Raw genomic sequence first — 21,960 nt, forward strand, 5'->3', positions numbered from 1 at the left:
CAGGCGTTCCCAAACCGAAACATGCAAATATTTGCTAGAACGCGCCAATAAGATCTCGCTAACTTGTGCATAGATCTGCACACCTCCTTGCTTGTTCTGCCCACCAGGACTCATCTGTTCCTGTTGGAAACGACAGACTGTGGTCTATTTTGGGTTAGTTAAAACATGTTTGGTGTAACCATTAGTCCAGCAACTAAAACGAGAGTTTCTATTGGACAAATTCTGCTAGGTTCCTCCCCGTTTCGTTCTGTTGGCTTCCGTTTAAAAAACGTTTTGCAACAGAATGAATACGCCTCTGGCTAACCTCATTTCTTTTACATAGTGATAGAGGACTTCTTCGATATTATGGCGTTAGCACATTTTGTCTATCTATGACGCCACCTACTGTGCTGTAGTGTATGGTCGATCACGTTACATTTTGTGATATAAAACTAAAAGGGAAGGTGAAAAATAACTAAATGTGCACCACCAACTCACCCTACACAAAACATGAAGAACCACCTTCCTAATATTGAGTTGACCCCCTTATTCTTGACACAAACCGGTGCGCCTGGCACCTACTACCATACCCCGTTCAAAGGCACTTGAATCTGTCTTGCCCATTTGCCCATTCACCCTCTGAATGGCACACATACACAAGCCATGTCTCAATTATCTAAAGTTTAAAACTCCTTCTTTAACCTGTCTCCTCCCCTTCATCTACACTGATTGAAGTGGATTTAACAAGTGACATCAATAAGGAATCATAGCTTTTACCTGGATTCATCTGGTCAGTTTATGTCATGGACAGCGCAGCTGCTCATAATGTTTTGTACACTCAGTATACATACCACCATTTAAAAAAAACATTTAAATCACCATTATTTTGACCCTAACTGATCTAACATCAGGCCGACGGTGTAGAAGGACGGGACCTCAACCTGTCTCTTTCGCAAAAAAACAACATCAAATATAGTTTGGAAAATATTCAGACCATTTGAATTTTTCCACATTTTGTTACGTTACAGCCTTATTGTAAAATGGATAAAACATTTGTAAAAATCTCATAAATCTACACACAATACCCCATAATGACATCACAATACCCCATAATGACATCACAATACCCCATAATGACATCACAATACCCCATAATGACAAAGCAAAAACTGTTTATAAAAAAAAAATCAAATGTATTAAAATTTAAACAATGGAAATATCACATTCATAAGCATTCAGATCCTTTACTCAGTACTTTGTTGAAGAACCTTTGGCAGCGATTACAGCCTCGAGTCTTCTTGGGTATGACGCTACAAGCTTGGCACACCTGTATTTGGGGAGTTTCTCCCATTCTTCTCTGCAGATCCTCTCAAGCTCTGTCGGGTTGGATGGGGAGTGTCGCTGCACAGCTATTTTCAGTTCTCTCCAGAGACGTTCGATCAGGTTCAAGTCCGGGCTCTGGCTGGGCCACTCAAGGACATTCAGGGACGTGTCCCGAAGCCACTCCTGCGCTGTCTTGGCTGTGTGCTTAGGGTCGTTGTCCTGTTGGAAGGTGAACCTTCGCCCCAGTCTGAGGTCCTGAGTGCTCTGGGGCAGCTTTTCATCAAGGATCTCGCTGTACTTCACTCCTTTCATCTTTGCCTCGATCCTGACTAGTCTCTCAGTCCCTGCCTCTTACAAACATCCCCACAGCATGATGCTGCCACCACCATGCTTCACTGTAGGGATGGTGCCAGGTTTCCTCCAGACGTGACGCTTAGCATTCAGGCCAAAGAGTCAATCTTGGTGTCATCAGACCAGAGAATCTAGTTTATTTTGGTAAAATGTGCCTTTTACTGAGGAGTGGCTTCCGTCTGGCCACTCTACCATAAAGGCCTGATTGGTGGAGTGCTGCAGAGATGGTTGTCCTTTGGAAGGTTCTCCAGTCTCCACAGAGGAACTCTGGAGCTCTGTCAGAGTGACCATCGGGTTCTTGGTCACCTCCCTGACCACGGCCCTTCTCCCCGATTGCTCAGTTTGGGCGGGCGGCCAGCTCTAGTAAGAGTCTTGGTGGTTCCAAACTTCTTCCACTTAAGAATGATGGAGGCCACTTTATCTTTGGGGACCTTCAAAGCTGCATAATTTTTTTGTACCTTTTCACAGATCTGTGTCTCGACACAACAAGGATTTAAAAAATAAAAATCCATTTTAGAATAAGGCTGTAACGTAACAAAATGTGGAAAAAGTCAAAGGGTCTGAATACTTTCCGAATGCGCTGTACAATACAAAAATAAAATTAATCCAAAAACTCATCCCACTCCTTCAGTCATAGTCCAAATCACATCCCTACACAGGCTAAGGAGCCTGTGAGGATGGAAAATTTGTCGACAGGATTCCTTGTAATGCCTCTATTGTAAAATCCCTGAGTCACATTAAAACATTGCGCTGCATTCACAACGATGCCTGTTTTCTCAGATTTCCTCTTTGTTAGCGCTGTGCCGTTCATAACCAATGCCGACTGACCCAATAAACAACACCTTTTTAACAATAAAGTCCACCTTTTTAACATGCAACATGTCACAATCCTGTTGTTACAGGGCATCTCACATAACCCGAATATACAAGCGACTCTTCTTCAAAGAACAAAATAATGGTTGGAGTGGTTCGTCGGTGTGCACCAACCACTACATTCACCGTACGGGTCAGTCGGCGTGCACCGACCACTACATTCACCAAGTCGGCGTGCACCAACCACTACATTCACCATACGGGTCAGTAAGCGTGCACCAACCACTACATTCACCGTACGGGTCGGTCGGCGTGCACCAACCACTACATTCACCGTACGGGTCAGTCGGCGTGCACCGACCACTACATTCACCATACGGGTCAGTAAGCGTGCACCAACCACTACATTCACCGTACGGGTCGGTCGGCGTGCACCGACCACTACATTCACCATACGGGTCAGTCGGCGTGCAGCAACCACTACATTCACCGTACGGGTCAGTAAGCGTGCACCAACCACTACATTCACTGTACGGGTCAGTCGGCGTGCACCAACCACTACATTCACCGTACGGGTCAGTCGGCGTGCAGCAACCACTACATTCACCGTACGGGTCAGTAAGCGTGCACCAACCACTACATTCACCGTACGGGTCAGTCGGCGTGCACCAACCACTACATTCACCGCACGGCAGCAACCACTACATTCACCGTCGGGTCAGGCGTGCACCAACCACTACATTCACCGTACGGGTCAGTCGGCGTGCACCAACCACTACATTCACCGTACGGGTCAGTCGGCGTGCACCAACCACTACATTCACCGTACGGGTCAGTCGGCGTGCAGCAACCACTACATTCACCGTACGGGTCAGTCGGCGTGCAGCAACCACTACATTCACCGTACGGGTCAGTCAGCCTGCAGCAACCACTGCATCTACTTCTTCAATTAAATCCTCTGCGTTCATTTCTAGCTCCATTCCACTCCAGAGATAACCCCCTTTATAGGCGTCACTGTTACGCAGATCCACACAAAACACATTCCTTCAATATTAGAGGACTCTTCTTTGTATCTGTGCCATTATAGAGTCTGTGACAGCATGGGCATTTTGAAGTAGTACATTCTCTTCTTCACGATTGGTTGATCCCTCGTGATGACCCGGTTGGACATGACTCCAACACAGTGGCGTGTATTCATGGAAGCCAAGGGAAGCCAGGCTTCCCTCAAATATTTGACCAATACATTTTTTTAATTTTTTTATTAAATAATTTATCTTTCGTCTCACTGTGTTTTCAGAATTTTCAGTCAATTCGCAACTGGTTGAATCTCAGTGGAGAAATCATCAGAGAGAGAGAGTGAAACAGCGGCCCTCTGTCTCAGTATGTGTAGCCCATGTATCTGATGCGGTCTGGAACTACAACAGTATGACATGTTGCCGCAGTAGCATTTGATTGATTGATACAATCACATCCTAAGCAAAACATAATTTTCAGATAAACGTGTATTTTTCTGGTCTGCTTGTCCTGTCCTGCAGTAGGTATCTTGCTATGGAGGATGTGGATTTGACTTAATTCTCTGTACAGGCCAATGATTATGACAGCGATTTTTATCTAATCATACATTAATATATTGTGCCACTGGTCTGAGACGATTGCAGTTCAATATGTAGCCTAGTAGGTTAACTAGCTAGCTAACTAACTTAGCTGGTTCATTGTTGCCCATGTGAAGAAGTTAGGCTAGCAAGCATTTTAGTTAGGTAGCCTATGACAACAAAAACTAAAAGCGCACTGTATGACAGAGCCATAGACCGTTTTGCCAACATGAAAGTGAGGAGGATGACATTGGTGTTTACAACTAGTCTACAAGTAGGGTGAGTCAACTTTAAATGTTTTACTTGTGCACGCACGGTATGCACACGCACGGTATACAGACAGACAGACAGACAGACAGACAGACAGACAGACAGACAGACAGACAGACAGACAGACAGACAGACAGACAGACAGACAGACATCAGTACTATGGACAGACACATGATATTTAGCAAAATTGATTGGACTAAATTGTTTTAAAAATCTTTAACCTCTACGGGATCGGTGTCCCCCCTCACGGGATGGTTGAGCTAACGTGTGCTAATGTGATTAGCGTGACGTTTTAAGTAACAGGAACATTTCCCAGGACATAAACATATCTGATTTGGGCAGAAAGCTTAAATTCTTGTTAATCTAACTGCACTGTCCAATTTACAGTAGCTGTGTTTTCACACATACCATGCTATTGTTTGAGGAGAGGGCACAGTTATGAACTTGAAAATGTATTAATAAACCAATTAGGCACATTTGGGCAGTCTTGATACAACATTTTTGTTGTCACGGCCTTATTGTATATCACGGTGGTGTATGAACGAATGGGTTATAGAGCAAACAACACAATTATCACACCATAGGTTGTAATATGGCTTTTTTGCTGACTTGGCTTCCCCAGTGATTTTACCCACACACCGCTGCTGCTCCAACAGGGTCAACGGGAAGGATCCGTCAATGAAGTTGGAACTCCCACCCAGTTGACCACGTGAAAATGGATGGAAGCCCTCAATGGCGCTGCCCATACAAGTTCGGCCTTTTGGCCACTAGAGGCCTCTGTCATTCTTCATGATCCCATACGCTCTCTAATGCTGCATCGTGCCTGTATTGCTTACTGTCGAGTCGGTTCAATTGTAAAGTCAAGATGGCTTCTCGTTTGAAGGTGATTGTTAAAACGTTAAGATTTTGACATGTTTTTGTATTATATATTGCTTCCAGAGCATTTGGTTTTTATGCGACTGAAAACAATTTTAAAATAGTCATTTTTGTTCATCTGGATAGCCGTATAAGAAACTAGCTCACATGTTTTAGCATTTGAACTAGCTAGCAAGCTAGTAAACTAGCCTAGCTGGCTATATTAGCAAACTTAACTAGTCCTAGGCTTGGCCATCTTGAAGGTAATGAATAATTGTTTGTAATGCAATAGAGATTGTTGTATGATAAAGGTTATTTCATCGTTTCTTTACATAGGTCCTCAGGGTGTTCAAAGCACTGCACAGAACAAGAATGGAGTTGTTCAAAGAAGATACCAGAGCATTGACAGGTAGTTAGTTGGCTATTATCAAATGAGTTGCTAGATAGTAGACAGTTTATTATTTTTAATAAGTGGAATCAGTTGTGTAGTGCTAAATATATGGTAATGTTACGCATACACAGTGTAGTGCTAACTATATGGTAATGTTACGCATACAAAACATTAAAGAACACCTGCTCTTTCCATGACAGACTGACCAGGTGAAAGCTATGATCTCTTACTGATGTCACTTCAATCATTGTAGATGAAGGGGATGATACAGGTTAAAGAATTATTTATTTTTTAAAGCCTTGAGACAATTGAGAGACGGAGTGTGTATGTGTGCCATTCAGAGGGTGAATGGGCAAGACAAAATATTTAAGTGTCTTCGAACGGGGTATGGTAGGAGGTGCCAGGCGCACCGGATTGTGATCTGCAACGCTGCTGCATAGTATGGTTCAATCAAACCACATGTCAACAAACTCTGTCCGTGCATTTGTGACAAATTGAACAAAATCGTTGCATTGTCATGCAAAATGTCAAAATAGCTGCAGCAAAACCTAGCATTTTACACCGCAAATATCACAAAAAAAATCTATTTGAAATCCTGGAGGGATTGACTATATACGATATGTGTAGTAGCAGTGACTGTAACAGCTGTTTGACCTGACTAGCTTTTTAAAATTTGTTTTTTTAATGTTCAACCCCCTAAGCTGCAAGACGAAAGATAAATGAGGAATTCAGGAAAAACAAAAATGAGACTTCGGAGGAAAACATCAGTCAGGTATAGTAGGCTTTGCATTCATCAGGAAAGGGGATTCTTATCGATGATATGAGCTAGCACTCTTGGTTCAAAGCTTAGTCTACATATCCAGCATACATATTGATAACTGGTATGTGGTATTGTTAAACATACACTTGTTTAACAGTCTTTCCTAGCCACCGTGCTTCTACATCTGCATTGCTTGCTGTTTGGGGTTTTAGGCTGGGTTACTGTATAGCACTTTGTGACATCGGCTGATGTAAAAAGGGCTTTATAAATACATTTGATTGATTTATGTGTCTAGAGACTGAGCACAATAGAGAGATTGTTCATGTTTCTACTGTATTTTTCCAGATGATTAAAATGGCCGCTGGTGTGGAAGTGTTTCTTCGTCAAGATGTCGTACAAGCCGAGCATGTAGCTGAAGATAGGATTCGTAAGTTATTTTCTTTTTAAACAATCCAGTCTAATACATCAAGAAAAGGAAAACATTTTTTGCTATATATTTTTTGCCACGTTGGGTAATGAGAAACACAACGATTACAGCAGTCATATATAAGAACGATATGAATAGGGGTTTAGGCTATGCCCACAGGGGTTTGTTTTTTCGCATTTAGCCTCCAGTGTTTCCTGTGTCTTTTCATTTCACAGAACTCCGACCTAGAGAGAGCCTTCTTCTGGAAAACGTACCGTACTGCGATACACCTAGGAAAAGTTCTTCTTCCAACAATGCACCAAAACAAAGTTGTAACGATGCACCAATTACACGATGTGAATGACCAACAATAACAGCTGAAGACTTTATTTCTTACTCCTCTGGAAGAATTTAAGTGTAATTCAAGACATCAATTATAGAACATACAGTATGTAATTTTATGTGTGTGTGGGGGGGGGGGGGGGGGGGGGGTTGTTAAGAGTTTGTCATACAAATGTGGAAGCTGTAGATTTGGCTTTGAAAGGTCAAAGGTGAAATTCATTGTAAATTCAATGCATATTATTTTGTTTGCTGCTATATATGTTGATTTCTTGTTGAATGAATGACTGTTAATGCCATAACTGAGTTGTGTTGTATGACTTTGAGAACAGTACCAGATTTCGTATCGTAATACTCGATACCAAGGGAAAAACAGAAGGTGTATTAGCCATTAGTCACGGAATGGCACTTGATCCAGACAAATCTTTTGAGTTCAGTATCATTACATTTGAATTGTTAAATATATATTTTTATGTATACGTTAATTAATCAACTACACTCATACAAACAATGTGACTTTTTTTTTTAGCAATCTAACTACATAACAATTTATTTGAGTGGTCAATCTAGTCTTTTGATAATCTTGAGTAAATCAAAATGTAGCCTAGGCCTATTTACAATACAGATTAATGCATATTCAATAGAAGTGTGTGCATGCATTGAGTTATTGAGCTTGTTTTGGCTGATTTCATGGAAAACAATCGGTTTCCCTTCAATTTGGGACTTGTTTTATTGTACTGATCAACATTGTATAGAAGAAGAAATATCTAATTTTATAAAAGTGCGCGCGCTAAAACCATTTTAGATAATTCCATTGGTCGTTAAGTGAATTGTCCACTCACCCGGGGCACCGTGCCATGAAAAAAGGAACACCACTCAGGTTCGTGGATCGAGCAAAGATGATCTTAACTGGGAGAGACGTGACGAATAATGATTCGGATGACTATAGGCTTTGAAGTCAGCTATATTTTGAGTTATGGTTTGCAAGCAAGGTGCGAATTACACCTTGATATCTTGCCGAAAATTTTTTACGAGCCTGAAAATGAATTATCTTTTGATGTGGCATGAATAGTTCCAGTTATCAATATGTATGCTGGATATGCAGACTAAGCTTTGAACCAAGAGCGCTAGTTTACATCATCAAACTTAATGGACATTGTTGCCGTGTTTGCATTATTCAAGCGTGTTAACGTCTGTACACGTCTGTGATCCTCTCAATCAGTAGACGACGCCAGTGACCACAGGTTATGCTGCTTGAATAATAAGTGGGAAACTCGGAAAATACTTGTAAACTGGGAGAAATGAGTTGTGTGCGTTCACGTGTTTTAATAACGCAGATTAGTTCATGGCAAACAACCTGCAACAACCATAAAATACAAGTACAGATATCATCCTCGTAAACAAATGAATAGATTGTATTTTATCGTGTTTTTTTGTGGCATTTAACTGCCGAAAATGCTGGTAATTTCCTTTTTATGTGACGTCAAAGTTCAGAATGCGAGAGAAGTCGGAGCTCAGAGATGATAGACGAATGTCCCACAGGTGGGGGGAGCGTTCAAGTGGATTTCCCCCCCAGCTTTTTTTGGTTAATGTGTGTGCCAATACTGTACCCATATGGCTGTTTCCCAGACACAGAATAAGCCTAGATCTACAGTTCTACAAGGGCTATAAAATAACCCTAAAGTAGATGCTTTTTCATTATTACACTTAAAATAGAGGACTACTGAAACACACAGAAGCGGGTGGAGGAGGGTAGGAAGACGTTCTGTTTGAAGCAGATGATACTTGGAGTGGAGATGAGAGAGAGGAATTGGATTACAAAAATAAACAAGACAAATTAAGTGGTAGTGGAATCTAGTAAATCCGGTCCTTGTTCTGATTCTTTTGGGGTCGGAGTGAGGGTTTTGGATCAATGGAGTTACCTGGGAGATCCATTTTGAAGTCTATGAAAATCGTGGATAAGATGAGGTGGTGTCGGTGAGAGTAATGAGAAGTGGTCTTATTTTGGTTTTCTGTGCATCTGGAACAGAAGGGAGCGTGCTCTGCGCCTCAGGAAGATGTCGGATTGGAATGTGTTGTGTGTGGATCTTCAAAGCAGTGTGCCTATCAAGGGGGCAATGCTATGCGCTACAAGCAAATGCAAGGGAAATACATTAAGAATTGGATCAAGTGGTTGGTGCACACTGAGTGACCCGCATGGTGTATGGAGTGAGGAAACGCACTCTATCCGTTCTGTTGGTTTTTGAAGAAGAGTTTCTCCCTTCTCACGTAGTATTTGGGTTTTGTGAAATACCCTGCAAAAGAGCCTACATGCCCAAACCCCATGCAGTGTGATACATGTAAATGATTTGGTCATGTGTCAAGTGTATGTAGACTGGAGGAGTGTCGTATGACGGCTGAGCCTAAATGATACAATTGTGGAGGCGGACATGCGCCTCAATTTACTGAAGTGTCATGTTAGGGTGAAGGAGACAAGAATAAGGGCTGTCCAGAATGCCTGCTCTCTGGAGGCTGGGTGAGAAGAGTGGAAGAGAGGAATAATGGTAGTATAAGGAGACACCAGTGATTATTCCTTGTCGACAGAGCGATCCTGACATGTTTTCATGTTAAAGAAGGTGGACTGTAGCGTTTATTGCATTGATTATCAACTGTACAGCGCAAACAGAGAAATCATGGGAAAATAGGCATCGTTGTGAGTGTGTCTATGTTTTTGGGGTGATTTTACAGCAGAGGTATTACAAGAAATCCTGTCGATTAATACTCTATCCTCACAGGTTCCAGAGCCTGTGTAGGGATGTGATTTGAACTGTGACCTAAAGGAGTGGGATTTTTTAAAATTCCCGCAATGGAATATTTTTATTTCACTACCCAGTACAGTAGGTGGCAGCAACACACCAGTGGTTGTAGTCTGCCATTAAACCTCGAAGAAGAAGAAAACCCAGAGAACGTAATCAGAGTTTCTAAACCAAGAGGCACAACATCGCGTGACTTCTGGGAACGCTTGCAAAATAGACCAAACAGACCAGAACGGTGTTTGGGATTTGAGAAGTCAATGAGAGAAGTGCAAAAGTATTCCTTAGTTGCTTATTTTCTCGAAATCTAAAGGCACAACCTAGATTCAAGCCAATGTCGTAAGCAGATGAATATATTATTACTCCAACCTCATAAGAGTGACAAACGGAGACGTTTTCATTTTCGTCAAAAACAACTTTATTTCCAAGTGGTGCCTTTGATTGGACGACCTGCACATGCGCAGTTCGTCGAGAGACGACTTGTTAGACCCGGTGACGTGTTTCTACGCATGCGCTAAGCTAGCCAATTTCGCTATGGAAATCGCCTACTAGTGTGATCGGGGACTGGATAAGCAGTTTTCATACTGTACTGACTTTGATGTAAATGCATTTAGAACTACAGTGCCTGTGCATTTGTCAGGAGTGGAACTGCTATTGACTACTACAATGTAGCACTAGGGGGCGCTGTTTGGGCGTACAATATTTTTCCTAGAGATTTCCAGTGGGAGTGTTCTTATGTCAACCCCTCTCCCGCCTTGATACCGACGGATTTCTCCCTATTCAATTCGGATAGTGTGTAGCTAGTAGTAGTAAGAAGGTTACGTTCATGGTTTTTAACTTAAAATCTTCAAAACATCGCCCGTGAAAACGGCAGGCATCGGTACCGGTTTTATTCTGCGAATAAATCACTGCAAGCTCGCGGAGGTTCCTTTGCACAGGTGAAACAACCATTTTCCGCATTGGTGGAGGATTGCATTGGGATATCATCAGCTGAACGGGTCGATTGATATTGGTAAGATTGCGGTTCGTTCTACCTTGATGAAAGCTTATCCAACGTTAGTTCTAGGATATATGCCTGAAGAATATAGCATTGTTCATGTTTTGGGAGTGGAAGGGAAAAGCATTGAATGACCCAGTGTTATTTGAAATAATTTATTCCTCATCTGAATTCGTGCTGTCAAGGAAATAACTCACTGAATGCTGAAAGCTGAAAGCGTACAAAAAGTAAACCAGTACTAGAGCAAGCTATTCAGTTGCGGGGAACACCTGCAATTTTGGCGTCCCTACTAGTAAGCTACTTATTCCTGTGTATCTGTTGTAGACTAACTAGCTAGCTCTCTAATGTGTACACCATGGTATCTAGCTAACATATTATAACAGGCTAATGTGATGCTCCATTAGCCGTTACAGGATAGGTACTGTTTGGTGAAGCACATATCAATTCATTTGAGGATACAACTGTCTTCGTTCTCGATTCGGACAAACATGTATAATCTAAAATGTATGTGTCCAGTTGCAGGTGGTTCATTTGAATTGATAAAATACTAATTTTGTTAAAAAATAATTGTTTTGCGCCATAAAGTAATCCAACAATGTGTACACCACCATCTTGTCTATTTCAAATATTCTCTCAATGATCGAGACCGGTGTGCAGCACTTTGGGATGGACCCACCTGTCTCCATCAATGAGAGAAGATTTGAAATGGACAACATGGTGACGAACACATTGTTGGATTACTTCATGTTCGTGGAGCAAAACATGTATTTTAATAACGGTGCATTTTCTAAATTCAAACGAACCACCTGCAACAGGACACATACATTTTAGAAGGTACATATTTGGCCGAATCGAAAACGAAGATAGTCTCGCCAGGTTAAGGCTGGTTGAAAATGATCTGTTCTGCTCCAAAAAGTAGAGATGCCTTTCCTGTAATGGCTATTGAAGCGTCACATTAGCCCATTACATTCTGCTAGCGGTTTTGACAGGTGGCTCTTTAATCTGAACACCAATTTACATACATGGTACATATGGCTAAATACATTTTACATGGTGCTATAGCATATGGACAGCAGTATGATCAAATATAGCTATTGTTTTATCTAAACAATAGTCGGTGTCAGGGAATTTTCTGCTTGCAACTAATAGATGATGCAATCCGTTTTCCGTTTACAAACTGAAAATTCAGAATGCTGGAGTGGATTCTGTGATTCCACCTGTTCCATGGATGATGATGGCCAGTCTTGTAACCATACAGTAAGCCTACATTATGGGACAATCGTTTGTGATCTATGCAAATATTTCACAAGCAAAACAATGCATTTTTATTTGACAGAATGTTGTGGTTAGGTGACAGAAATACAATGAGTCATTGCACCTCTTATAGTCACCACAATGGAACCATTCTGTAGAAACTGTAGCCTATAATCCCTCTCTACCTTCAATTATGCTGGTAGGGTAGGGCATAATTGGTTCCTACTTTAGCTACCCTCCCTACAACAGGCTAGTGTAGGCCTACACATGGGAGTCAAAGGGCAGGCAAACTGCCAAATTGTGTTTCACTGGTACTGTGAGAACTTGCCTACATTAAACACCACTGAGGTATTAGGTGGAAATTAGTGGTGGAGGGACATTTAAAACTGGCACACTCAAGAATTTAGAACATGGGATTTAAAAAAATATATATATATGGATCAGAAAGGGGCTTAGGCGGTGGGTGTGGCAATAGATGCGGTCGACCTATCATGGCACCTGAATTTTACAGCTCCCCCATCTTGGCGGTGTACAGAAATGTTTTGTATTTTTAAGCCAATTTCCTGTAATTCTACATATTCTGCCATGGAGCTCAGATAATTTAGCCGTTTTAATGCCAATTTTATGCATCTTTCTATGGCGAATGCTGTGTTCTTTTGCTCAAACAATCAATACAGCTAAATTAGTATTATTATTTTAATTCTCCCTGTAACTTTTATTTTGGTGATTGTTCATAGTACTAATGGGTCCATTTTATAATTTTTGCATTTCCAGTACCAGTCAAAAGTTTGCACACAACTACTCAGTCAAGGGTCTTTCTTAATTTGTACTTTTTTTCTACATTGTAGAACAATAGTTAAGACATTAAAACTATGAAATAACACATGTAGTAACATGTAGTGTTAAACAAAGCAAAATATATTTTATTTGAGATTCTTGAAAATAGCCACCCTTTGCCTTGATGACAGCTTTGCACACTTTTGTCATTCTCTCAACCAGCTTCACCTGGAATACTTTTCCAATAGTCTTGAAGGAGTTCCCAAATATACTGAGCACTTGTTGGCTGCTTTTCCTTCAATCTGCGGTCCAACTCATGGGGCGGCAGGTAGCCCCGTGGTTAGAGCGTTGGGCCAGTAACCGAAATGTTGCTAGATCAAATCCTCGAGCTGACAAGGTAAAAATCTGTAATTCTGCCCCTGAACAAGGCAGTTAACCCACAGTTCCTAGGCTGTCATTGTAAATAAGAATTTGTTCTTAACTGACTTGCCTAGTTAAATAAAGGTTCAATTTTAAAAAATGAATCGCAAACCATCTCAATTAGGTAGAGATCGTGTGATTGTGGAGGCCAAGTCATCTGATGCAGCACTCCATCACTCTCCTTGGTCAAATAGCCTTTACACAGCCTGGAGGTGTTGGGTCATTGTCCTGTTGAAAACAAATGCTAGTCCCGCTAAGCACATACCAGATGGGATGGCGTAACCAGCATTCTGCAGCGATTGTGTGCCTTTAATTCTAAATAAATCACAGTGTCACCAGCAAAGCACCATCACACCTCCATGCTTCATGATGCGAACCACACATGCGGAGATCATTCGTTCATCTACTCTGTGTCTCACAAAGACATGGTGGTTGGAACCAAAAATCTCAAATTTCTTCCTGTCTAATGTCCATTGCTCGTGTTTCTTGGCCCAGGCAAGTCTCTTCTTATTATTGGTGTCCTTCAGTTCTTATTATTGGTGTCCTTTAGTAGTGGTGTCTTTGCAGAAATTCAACCATGAAGGTCTGAGTCTCCTCTGAACAGTTGATGTTTAAATGTGTCTGTTACTTGAACTCTGTGAAGCATTTATTTGGGCAGCAATCTTAGGTACAGTAAACTCTAATGAACCTATCCTCTGCATCATAAGTAACTCTGGGACTTCCTTTCCTGTGGCGGTCCTCATGGGAGCCAGTTTCATCATAGCACTTGATGGTTTTTGCGACTACACTTGAAGAAACTTTCAAAGTTCTTAATTTTCCTCATTGACTGACGCTCATGTCAAAGTATTGATGGACTGTCCTTTCTCTTTGCTTATTTGAGTTGTTCTTGGCATAATATGGACTTGGTCTTTTACCAAATAGGGCCATCTTCTGTATATCACCCCTACCTTGTCACAACACAACTGATTCAAACGCATTAAGAAGGAATGAAATTCCACAAATTAACTCTACTTTTGACTGGTACTGTGTGTGTGATATATATATATAACACACACAGTTGAAGTCTGAAGTTTACATACACCTTAGCCAAATACATTTAAACTGTTTTTCACCATTCAACATTTAATCCAAGTAAAAATTCCCTGTTTTAGGTCAGTTACGATCACCACTTTATTTTAAGAATGTGAAATGTCAGAATAATAGAGAGAGAAGGATTTTTTTATAATCTTTTATTTCTTTCATCACATTCCCAGTGGGTCAGAAGTTTACAAACTCAATTAATATTTGTTAGCATTGCCTTTAAATTGTTGAACTTTGGGTCAAATGTTTTGGGTAGCCTTCCACAAGCTTCCCACAATGAGTTGGGTGAATTTTGGCCCATTCCTCCTGACAGAGCTGGTGTAACTTAGTCAGGTTTGTAAGGACTCCTTGCTCGCATACAATTTTTTTTTTTTTTTACCTATTCAGTGGCCACAATCTCAATAGTGAGGTCACTGTATGTCCTCCGGTGTAGGGCAGGTTCTAGGTGAGACAGGGACTTGAACAGACAGGGACTCGAACCTTGGACCCAGTGCAGTAAATATATGAAGGTAGTCCTGTACATTAGGGGGGTATTTGGGGTTCATGTCCTCTCTAATGGCAGCCTTGACATCTATAGTGATGGTGCTGTCTTCCTCACTTGGGTCCATGGATTGTAGAATCCTTGTTTTCAGAGGTAGGATCATGGACACAGACGGTGCAGTTTCAGTGCTCAATAGGGTTGTAACCGTTTTGAGGGGTTTGAGCACCTGGAGGACCTCCTCTGCCACTTTCACGTCATCATCAGACAAGGTGATGATGTCTTTGTTTTTTCAGAGTTCCATCTTGTTGTGACATCGTGTATGAGCTTGTGGGTCGGTAGCTGTTACACTTCCTGCTTGGTCTTAAGCACATGAGCGGCTGTTGTGCTCCGGTGGAAAAAGGAAACCACCTCCCTGGTCCTCCCAAGGAGGTGGTCCATCTGGTTCACTGAGGTTCCCCTTTAGGATGCTAGATTGATCACATGTGCAAAGCAAGCTATCTGTGGCCCCAGTCCAGCCTCTATCACTGCATTTACTTGGTTCTTGGCATTATCCCGCCCTCGCTCCTGGTGCACGTAGGCCCGCCCTCGCTCCTGCTCTGGTACACGTAGGCCCGCCCTCGCTCCTGGTACACGTAGGCCCGCCCTCGCTCCTGGTACACGTAGGCCCGCCCTCGCTCCTGCTCTGGTACACGTAGGCCCGCCCTCGCTCCTGCTCTGGTACACGTAGGCCCGCCCTCGCTCCTGCTCTGGTACACGTAGGCTCGCTCCTGCTCTGGTACACGTAGGCCCGCCCTCGCTCCTGGTACACGTAGGCCCGCCCTCGCTCCTGCTCTGGTACACGTAGGCCCGCCCTCGCTCCTGCTCTGGTACACGTAGGCCCGCCCTCGCTCCTGCTCTGGTACACGTAGGCCCGCCCTCGCTCCTGCTCTGGTACACGTAGGCCCGCCCTCGCTCCTGCTCTGGTACACGTAGGCCCGCCCTCGCTCCTGCTCTGGTACACGTAGGCCCGCCCTCGTTCCTGCTCTGGTACACGTAGGCTCGCTCCTGCTCTGGTACACGTAGGCCCGCCCTCGCTCCTGCTCTGGTACACGTAGGCCCACCCTCGCTCCTGCTCTGGTACACGTAGGCCCGCCCTCGCTCCTGCTCTGGTACACGTAGGCCCGCCCTCGCTCCTGCTCTGGTACACGTAGGCCCGCCCGCTCCTGCTCTGGTACACGTTGGCCCTCGCTCCTGGTACACGAGGCCCGCCCTCGCTCCTGGTACACGTAGGCCCGCCCTCGCTCCTGGTACACGAGGCCCGCCCTCGCTCCTGGTACACGTAGGCCCGCCCTCCTCCTGGTACACTAGGCCCGCCCTGCTCCTGCTCTGGTACACGTAGGCCCGCCCCGCTCCTGGTACACTAGGCCCGCCCGCTCGCTCCTGGTACACGTAGGCCCGCCCCGCTCCTGGTACACGTAGGCCCGCCCTCGCTCCTGCTCTGGTACACGTAGGCCCGCCCTCGCTCCTGCTCTGGTACACGTAGGCCCGCCCTCGCTCCTGCTCTGGTACACGAGGCCCGCCCTCGCTCCTGCTCTGGTACACGTAGGCCCGCCCCGCTCCTGGTACACTTAGGCCCGCCCTCGCTCCTGGTACACGAGGCCCGCCCTCGCTCCTGGTACACGTAGGCCCGCCCTCGCTCCTGCTCTGGTACACGTAGGCCCGCCCTCGCTCCTGCTCCTGGTACAAGTAGGCCCGCCCTCGCTCCTGCTCTGGTACACGTAGGCCCGCCCTCGCTCCTGCTCTGGTACACGTAGGCCCGCCCTCGCTCCTGGTACACTTCCTCGCTCCTGGTACACGTAGGCCCGCCTCGCTCCTGGTACACGAGGCCCGTCCTCGCTCCTGGTACACGTAGGCCCGCCCTCGCTCCTGCTCTGGTACACGTAGGCCCGCCCTCGCTCCTGCTCTGGTACACGTAGGCCCGCCCTCGCTCCTGCTCTGGTACACGTAGGTCCGCCCTCGCTCCTGCTCTGGTACACGTAGGCTCGCTCCTGCTCTGGTACACGTAGGCCCGCCCTCGCTCCTGCTCTGGTACACGTAGGCCCGCCCTCGCTCCTGGTACACGTAGACCCGCCCTCGCTCCTGCTCTGGTACACGTAGACCCGCCCTCGCTCCTGCTCTGGTACACGTAGGCCCGCCCTCGCTCCTGGTACACGTAGGCCCGCCCTCGCTCCTGCTCTGGTACACGTAGGCCCGCCCTCGCTCCTGCTCTGGTACACGTAGGCCCGCCCTCGCTCCTGCTCTGGTACACGTAGGCCCGCCCTCGCTCCTGGTACACGTAGGCCCGCCCTCGCTCCTGGTACACGTAGGCCCGCCCTCGCTCCTGGTACACGTAGGCCCGCCCTCGCTCCTGGTACACGTAGGCCCGCCCTCGCTCCTGCTCTGGTACACGTAGGCCCGCCCTCGCTCCTGGTACACTTAGGCCCGCCCTCGCTCCTGGTACACTTAGGCCCGCCCTCGCTCCTGGTACACGTAGGCCCGCCCTCGCTCCTGGTACACGTAGGCCCGCCCTCGCTCCTGGTACACGTAGGCCCGCCCTCGCTCCTGCTCTGGTACACGTAGGCCCGCCCTCGCTCCTGCTCTGGTACACGTAGGCCCGCCCTCGCTCCTGCTACACTTAGGCCCGCCCTCGCTCCTGGTACACGTAGGCCCGCCCTCGCTCCTGGTACACGTAGGCCCGCCCTCGCTCCTGGTACACGTAGGCCCGTCCTCGCTCCTGGTACACGTAGGCCCGCCCTCGCTCCTGCTCTGGTACACGTAGGCCCGCCCTCGCTCCTGCTCTGGTACACGTAGGCCCGCCCTCGCTCCTGCTACACGTAGGCCCGCCCTCGCTCCTGGTACACGTAGGCCCGCCCTCGCTCCTGGTACACGTAGGCCCGCCCTCGCTCCTGGTACACGTAGGCCCGCCCTCGCTCCTGGTACACGTAGGCCCGCCCTCGCTCCTGCTCTGGTACACGTAGGCCCGCCCTCGCTCCTGGTACACGTAGGCCCGCCCTCGCTCCTGCTCTGGTACACGTAGGCTCGCTCCTGCTCTGGTACACGTAGGCCCGCCCTCGCTCCTGCTCTGGTACACTTAGGCCCGCCCTCGCTCCTGGTACACGTAGGCCCGCCCTCGCTCCTGGTACACGTAGGCCCGCCCTCGCTCCTGGTACACGTAGGCCCGCCCTCGCTCCTGCTCTGGTACACGTAGGCCCGCCCTCGCTCCTGCTCCTGGTACAAGTAGGCCCGCCCTCGCTCCTGCTCCTGGTACAAGTAGGCCCGCCCTCGCTCCTGCTCTGGTACACGTAGGCCCGCCCTCGCTCCTGCTCTGGTACACGTAGGCCCGCCCGCTCCTGGTACACTCCTGCTCCTGGTACACGTAGGCCCGCCCCGCTCCTGGTACACGTAGGCCCTCCTCGCTCTGGTACACGTAGGCCCGCCCTCGCTCCTGCTCTGGTACACGTAGGCCCGCCCTCGCTCCTGCTCTGGTACACGTAGGCCCGCCCTCGCTCCTGCTCTGGTACACGTAGGTCCGCCCTCGCTCCTGCTCTGGTACACGTAGGCTCGCTCCTGCTCTGGTACACGTAGGCCCGCCCTCGCTCCTGCTCTGGTACACGTAGGCCCGCCCTCGCTCCTGGTACACGTAGACCCGCCCTCGCTCCTGCTCTGGTACACGTAGACCCGCCCTCGCTCCTGCTCTGGTACACGTAGGCCCGCCCTCGCTCCTGGTACACGTAGGCCCGCCCTCGCTCCTGCTCTGGTACACGTAGGCCCGCTCCTGCTCTGGTACACGTAGGCCCGCCCTCGCTCCTGCTCTGGTACACGTAGGCCCGCCCCGCTCCTGGTACACGAGGCCCGCCTCGCTCCTGGTACACGTAGGCCCGCCCTCGCTCCTGGTACACGTAGGCCCGCCCTCGCTCCTGCTCTGGTACACGTAGGCCCGCCCTCGCTCCTGGTACACTTAGGCCCGCCCTCGCTCCTGGTACACTTAGGCCCGCCCTCGCTCCTGGTACACGTAGGCCCGCCCTCGCTCCTGGTACACGTAGGCCCGCCCTCGCTCCTGGTACACGTAGGCCCGCCCTCGCTCCTGCCTGGTACACGTAGGCCCGCCCTCGCTCCTGCTCCTGGCTCCTGGTACACGTAGGCCCGCCCTCGCTCCTGGTACACGTAGGCCCGCCCTCGCTCCTGGTACACGTAGGCCCGTCCTCGCTCCTGGTACACGTAGGCCCGCCCTCGCTCCTGCTCTGGTACACGTAGGCCCGCCCTCGCTCCTGCTCTGGTACACGTAGGCCCGCCCTCGCTCCTGCTCTGGTACACGTAGGCCCGCCCTCGCTCCTGGTACACGTAGGCCCGCCCTCGCTCCTGGTACACGTAGGCCCGCCCTCGCTCCTGGTACACGTAGGCCCGCCCTCGCTCCTGGTACACGTAGGCCCGCCCTCGCTCCTGCTCTGGTACACGTAGGCCCGCCCTCGCTCCTGGTACACTTAAGCCCGCCCTCGCTCCTGGTACACGTAGGCCCGCCCTCGCTCCTGGTACACGTAGGCCCGCCCTCGCTCCTGCTCTGGTACACGTAGGCCCGCCCTCGCTCCTGCTCTGGTACACGTAGGCCCGCCCTCGCTCCTGCTCCTGGTACAAGTAGGCCCGCCCTCGCTCCTGCTCTGGTACACGTAGGCCCGCCCTCGCTCCTGCTCTGGTACACGTAGGCCCGCCCTCGCTCCTGGTACACTTAGGCCCGCCCTCGCTCCTGGTACACGTATGCCCGCCCTCGCTCCTGGTACACGTAGGCCCGCCCTCGCTCCTGCTCTGGTACACGTAGGCCCGCCCTCGCTCCTGCTCTGGTACACGTAGGCCCGCCCTCGCTCCTGCTCTGGTACACGTAGGTCCGCCCTCGCTCCTGCTCTGGTACACGTAGGCTCGCTCCTGCTCTGGTACACGTAGGCCCGCCCTCGCTCCTGCTCTGGTACACGTAGGCCCGCCCTCGCTCCTGGTACACGTAGACCCGCCCTCGCTCCTGCTCTGGTACACGTAGACCCGCCTCGCTCCTGCTCTGGTACACGTAGGCCCGCCCTCGCTCCTGGTACACGTAGGCCCGCCCTCGCTCCTGGTACACGAGGCCCGCCCTCGCTCCTGGTACACGTAGGCCCGCCCTCGCTCCTGCTCTGGTACACGTAGGCCCGCCCTCGCTCCTGCTCTGGTACACGTAGCCCGCCCTCGCTCCTGCTACCTAGGCCCGCCCTCGCTCCTGGTACACGTAGGCCCGCCCTCGCTCCTGGTACACGTAGGCCCTCCTCGCTCCTGGTACACGTAGGCCCGCCCTCGCTCCTGCTCTGGTACACGTAGGCCCGCCCTCGCTCCTGCTCTGGTACACGTAGGCCCGCCCTCGCTCCTGCTACACGTAGGCCCGCCCTCGCTCCTGGTACACGTAGGCCCGCCCTCGCTCCTGGTACACGTAGGCCCGCCCTCGCTCCTGGTACACGTAGGCCCGCCCTCGCTCCTGGTACACGTAGGCCCGCCCTCGCTCCTGGTACACGTAGGCCCGCCCTCGCTCCTGGTACACGTAGGCCCGCCCTCGCTCCTGCTCTGGTACACGTAGGCCCGCCCTCGCTCCTGCTCTGGTACACGTAGGCCCGCCCTCGCTCCTGGTACACGTAGGCCCGCCCTCGCTCCTGGTACACGTAGGCCCGCCCTCGCTCCTGCTCTGGTACACGTAGGCCCGCCCTCGCTCCTGCTCTGGTACACGTAGGCCCGCCCTCGCTCCTGCTCTGGTACACGTAGGCCCGCCCTCGCTCCTGCTCCTGGTACAAGTAGGCCCGCCCTCGCTCCTGCTCTGGTACACGTAGGCCCGCCCTCGCTCCTGGTACACGTAGGCCCGCCCTCGCTCCTGGTACACGTAGGCCCGCCCTCGCTCCTGGTACACGTAGGCCCGCCCTCGCTCCTGCTCTGGTACACGTAGGCCCGCCCTCGCTCCTGCTCTGGTACACGTAGGCCCGCCCTCGCTCCTGGTACACGTAGACCCGCCCTCGCTCCTGCTCTGGTACACGTAGGCCCGCCCTCGCTCCTGCTCTGGTACACGTAGGCCCGCCCTCGCTCCTGGTACACGAGGCCCGCCCTCGCTCCTGCTCTGGTACACGAGGCCCGCCCTCGCTCCTGCTCTGGTACACGTAGGCCCGCCCTCGCTCCTGCTCTGGTACCCGTAGGCCCGCCCTCGCTCCTGCTCTGGTACACGTAGGCCCGCCCTCGCTCCTGCTCTGGTACACGTAGGCCCGCCCTCGCTCCTGCTCTGGTACACGTAGGCCCGCCCTCGCTCCTGCTCTGGTACACGTAGGCCCGCCCTCGCTCCTGCTCTGGTACACGTAGGCCCGCCCTCGCTCCTGCTCTGGTACACGTAGGCCCGCCCTCGCTCCTGCTCTGGTACACGTAGGCCCGCCCTCGCTCCTGGTACACGTAGGCCCGCCCTCGCTCCTGGTACACGTAGGCCCGCCCTCGCTCCTGGTACACGTAGGCCCGCCCTCGCTCCTGGTACACGTAGGCCCGCCCTCGCTCCTGGTACACGTAGGCCCGCCCTCGCTCCTGGTGCACGTAGGCCCGCCCTCGCTCCTGGTACACACGCTCCTGGTACACGAGGCCCGCCTCGCTCCTGCTCTGGTACACGTAGGCCCGCCCTCGCTCCTGCTCTGGTACACGAGGCCCGCCCTCGCTCCTGGTACACGAGGCCCGCCCTCGCTCCTGGTACACGAGGCCCGCCCTCGCTCCTCCTGGTACACGTAGGCCCGCCTCGCTCCTGGGTACACGTAGGCCCGCCCTCGCTCCCTGGTGCACGTAGGCCCGCCCTCGCCTCTGGTGCACGTAGGCCCGCCCTCGCTCCTGGTGCACGTAGGCCCGCCCTCGCTCCTGGTGCACGTAGGCCCGCCCTCGCTGGATGCCCCTATGACGACCAGGACACTAATCAGACCAGGGTTGGCCTGGCTACCCTGCACTGTGCAATGCTTACCCCCTGACCTGTTTGAATGTTTTACATAGCCTATACCCATTTGATTCTTAAAGAATATAATTTGTAAATACCT

General features: G+C 49.6%; 1 protein-coding gene and 1 non-coding gene across 2 annotated transcripts in view; both read left to right on the forward strand.

The window, feature by feature from the left end:
• The first annotated feature begins 5,195 nt into the window (after positions 1 to 5,195).
• Positions 5,196 to 6,697, forward strand: LOC115128838 (uncharacterized). Its single transcript, XR_010463736.1, has 5 exons — positions 5,196 to 5,212; positions 5,521 to 5,593; positions 5,776 to 5,846; positions 6,277 to 6,347; positions 6,681 to 6,697. It is a non-coding gene; the product is annotated as an uncharacterized LOC115128838 (transcript).
• Positions 6,698 to 10,439: 3,742 nt separating this feature from the next.
• Positions 10,440 to 21,960, forward strand: part of cdc42se2 (CDC42 small effector 2) — an 81,652-nt gene continuing 70,131 nt past the window's right edge. The window contains exon 1 of the mRNA XM_029646302.2: positions 10,440 to 10,884. The gene's annotated coding sequence lies outside the window, so the exon portion shown is untranslated. The remainder of the gene's footprint in view (positions 10,885 to 21,960) is intronic.

The sequence above is a fragment of the Oncorhynchus nerka genome, linkage group LG4 (assembly GCF_034236695.1).
Source record: "Oncorhynchus nerka isolate Pitt River linkage group LG4, Oner_Uvic_2.0, whole genome shotgun sequence".
Classification (NCBI taxonomy): domain Eukaryota; kingdom Metazoa; phylum Chordata; class Actinopteri; order Salmoniformes; family Salmonidae; genus Oncorhynchus; species Oncorhynchus nerka.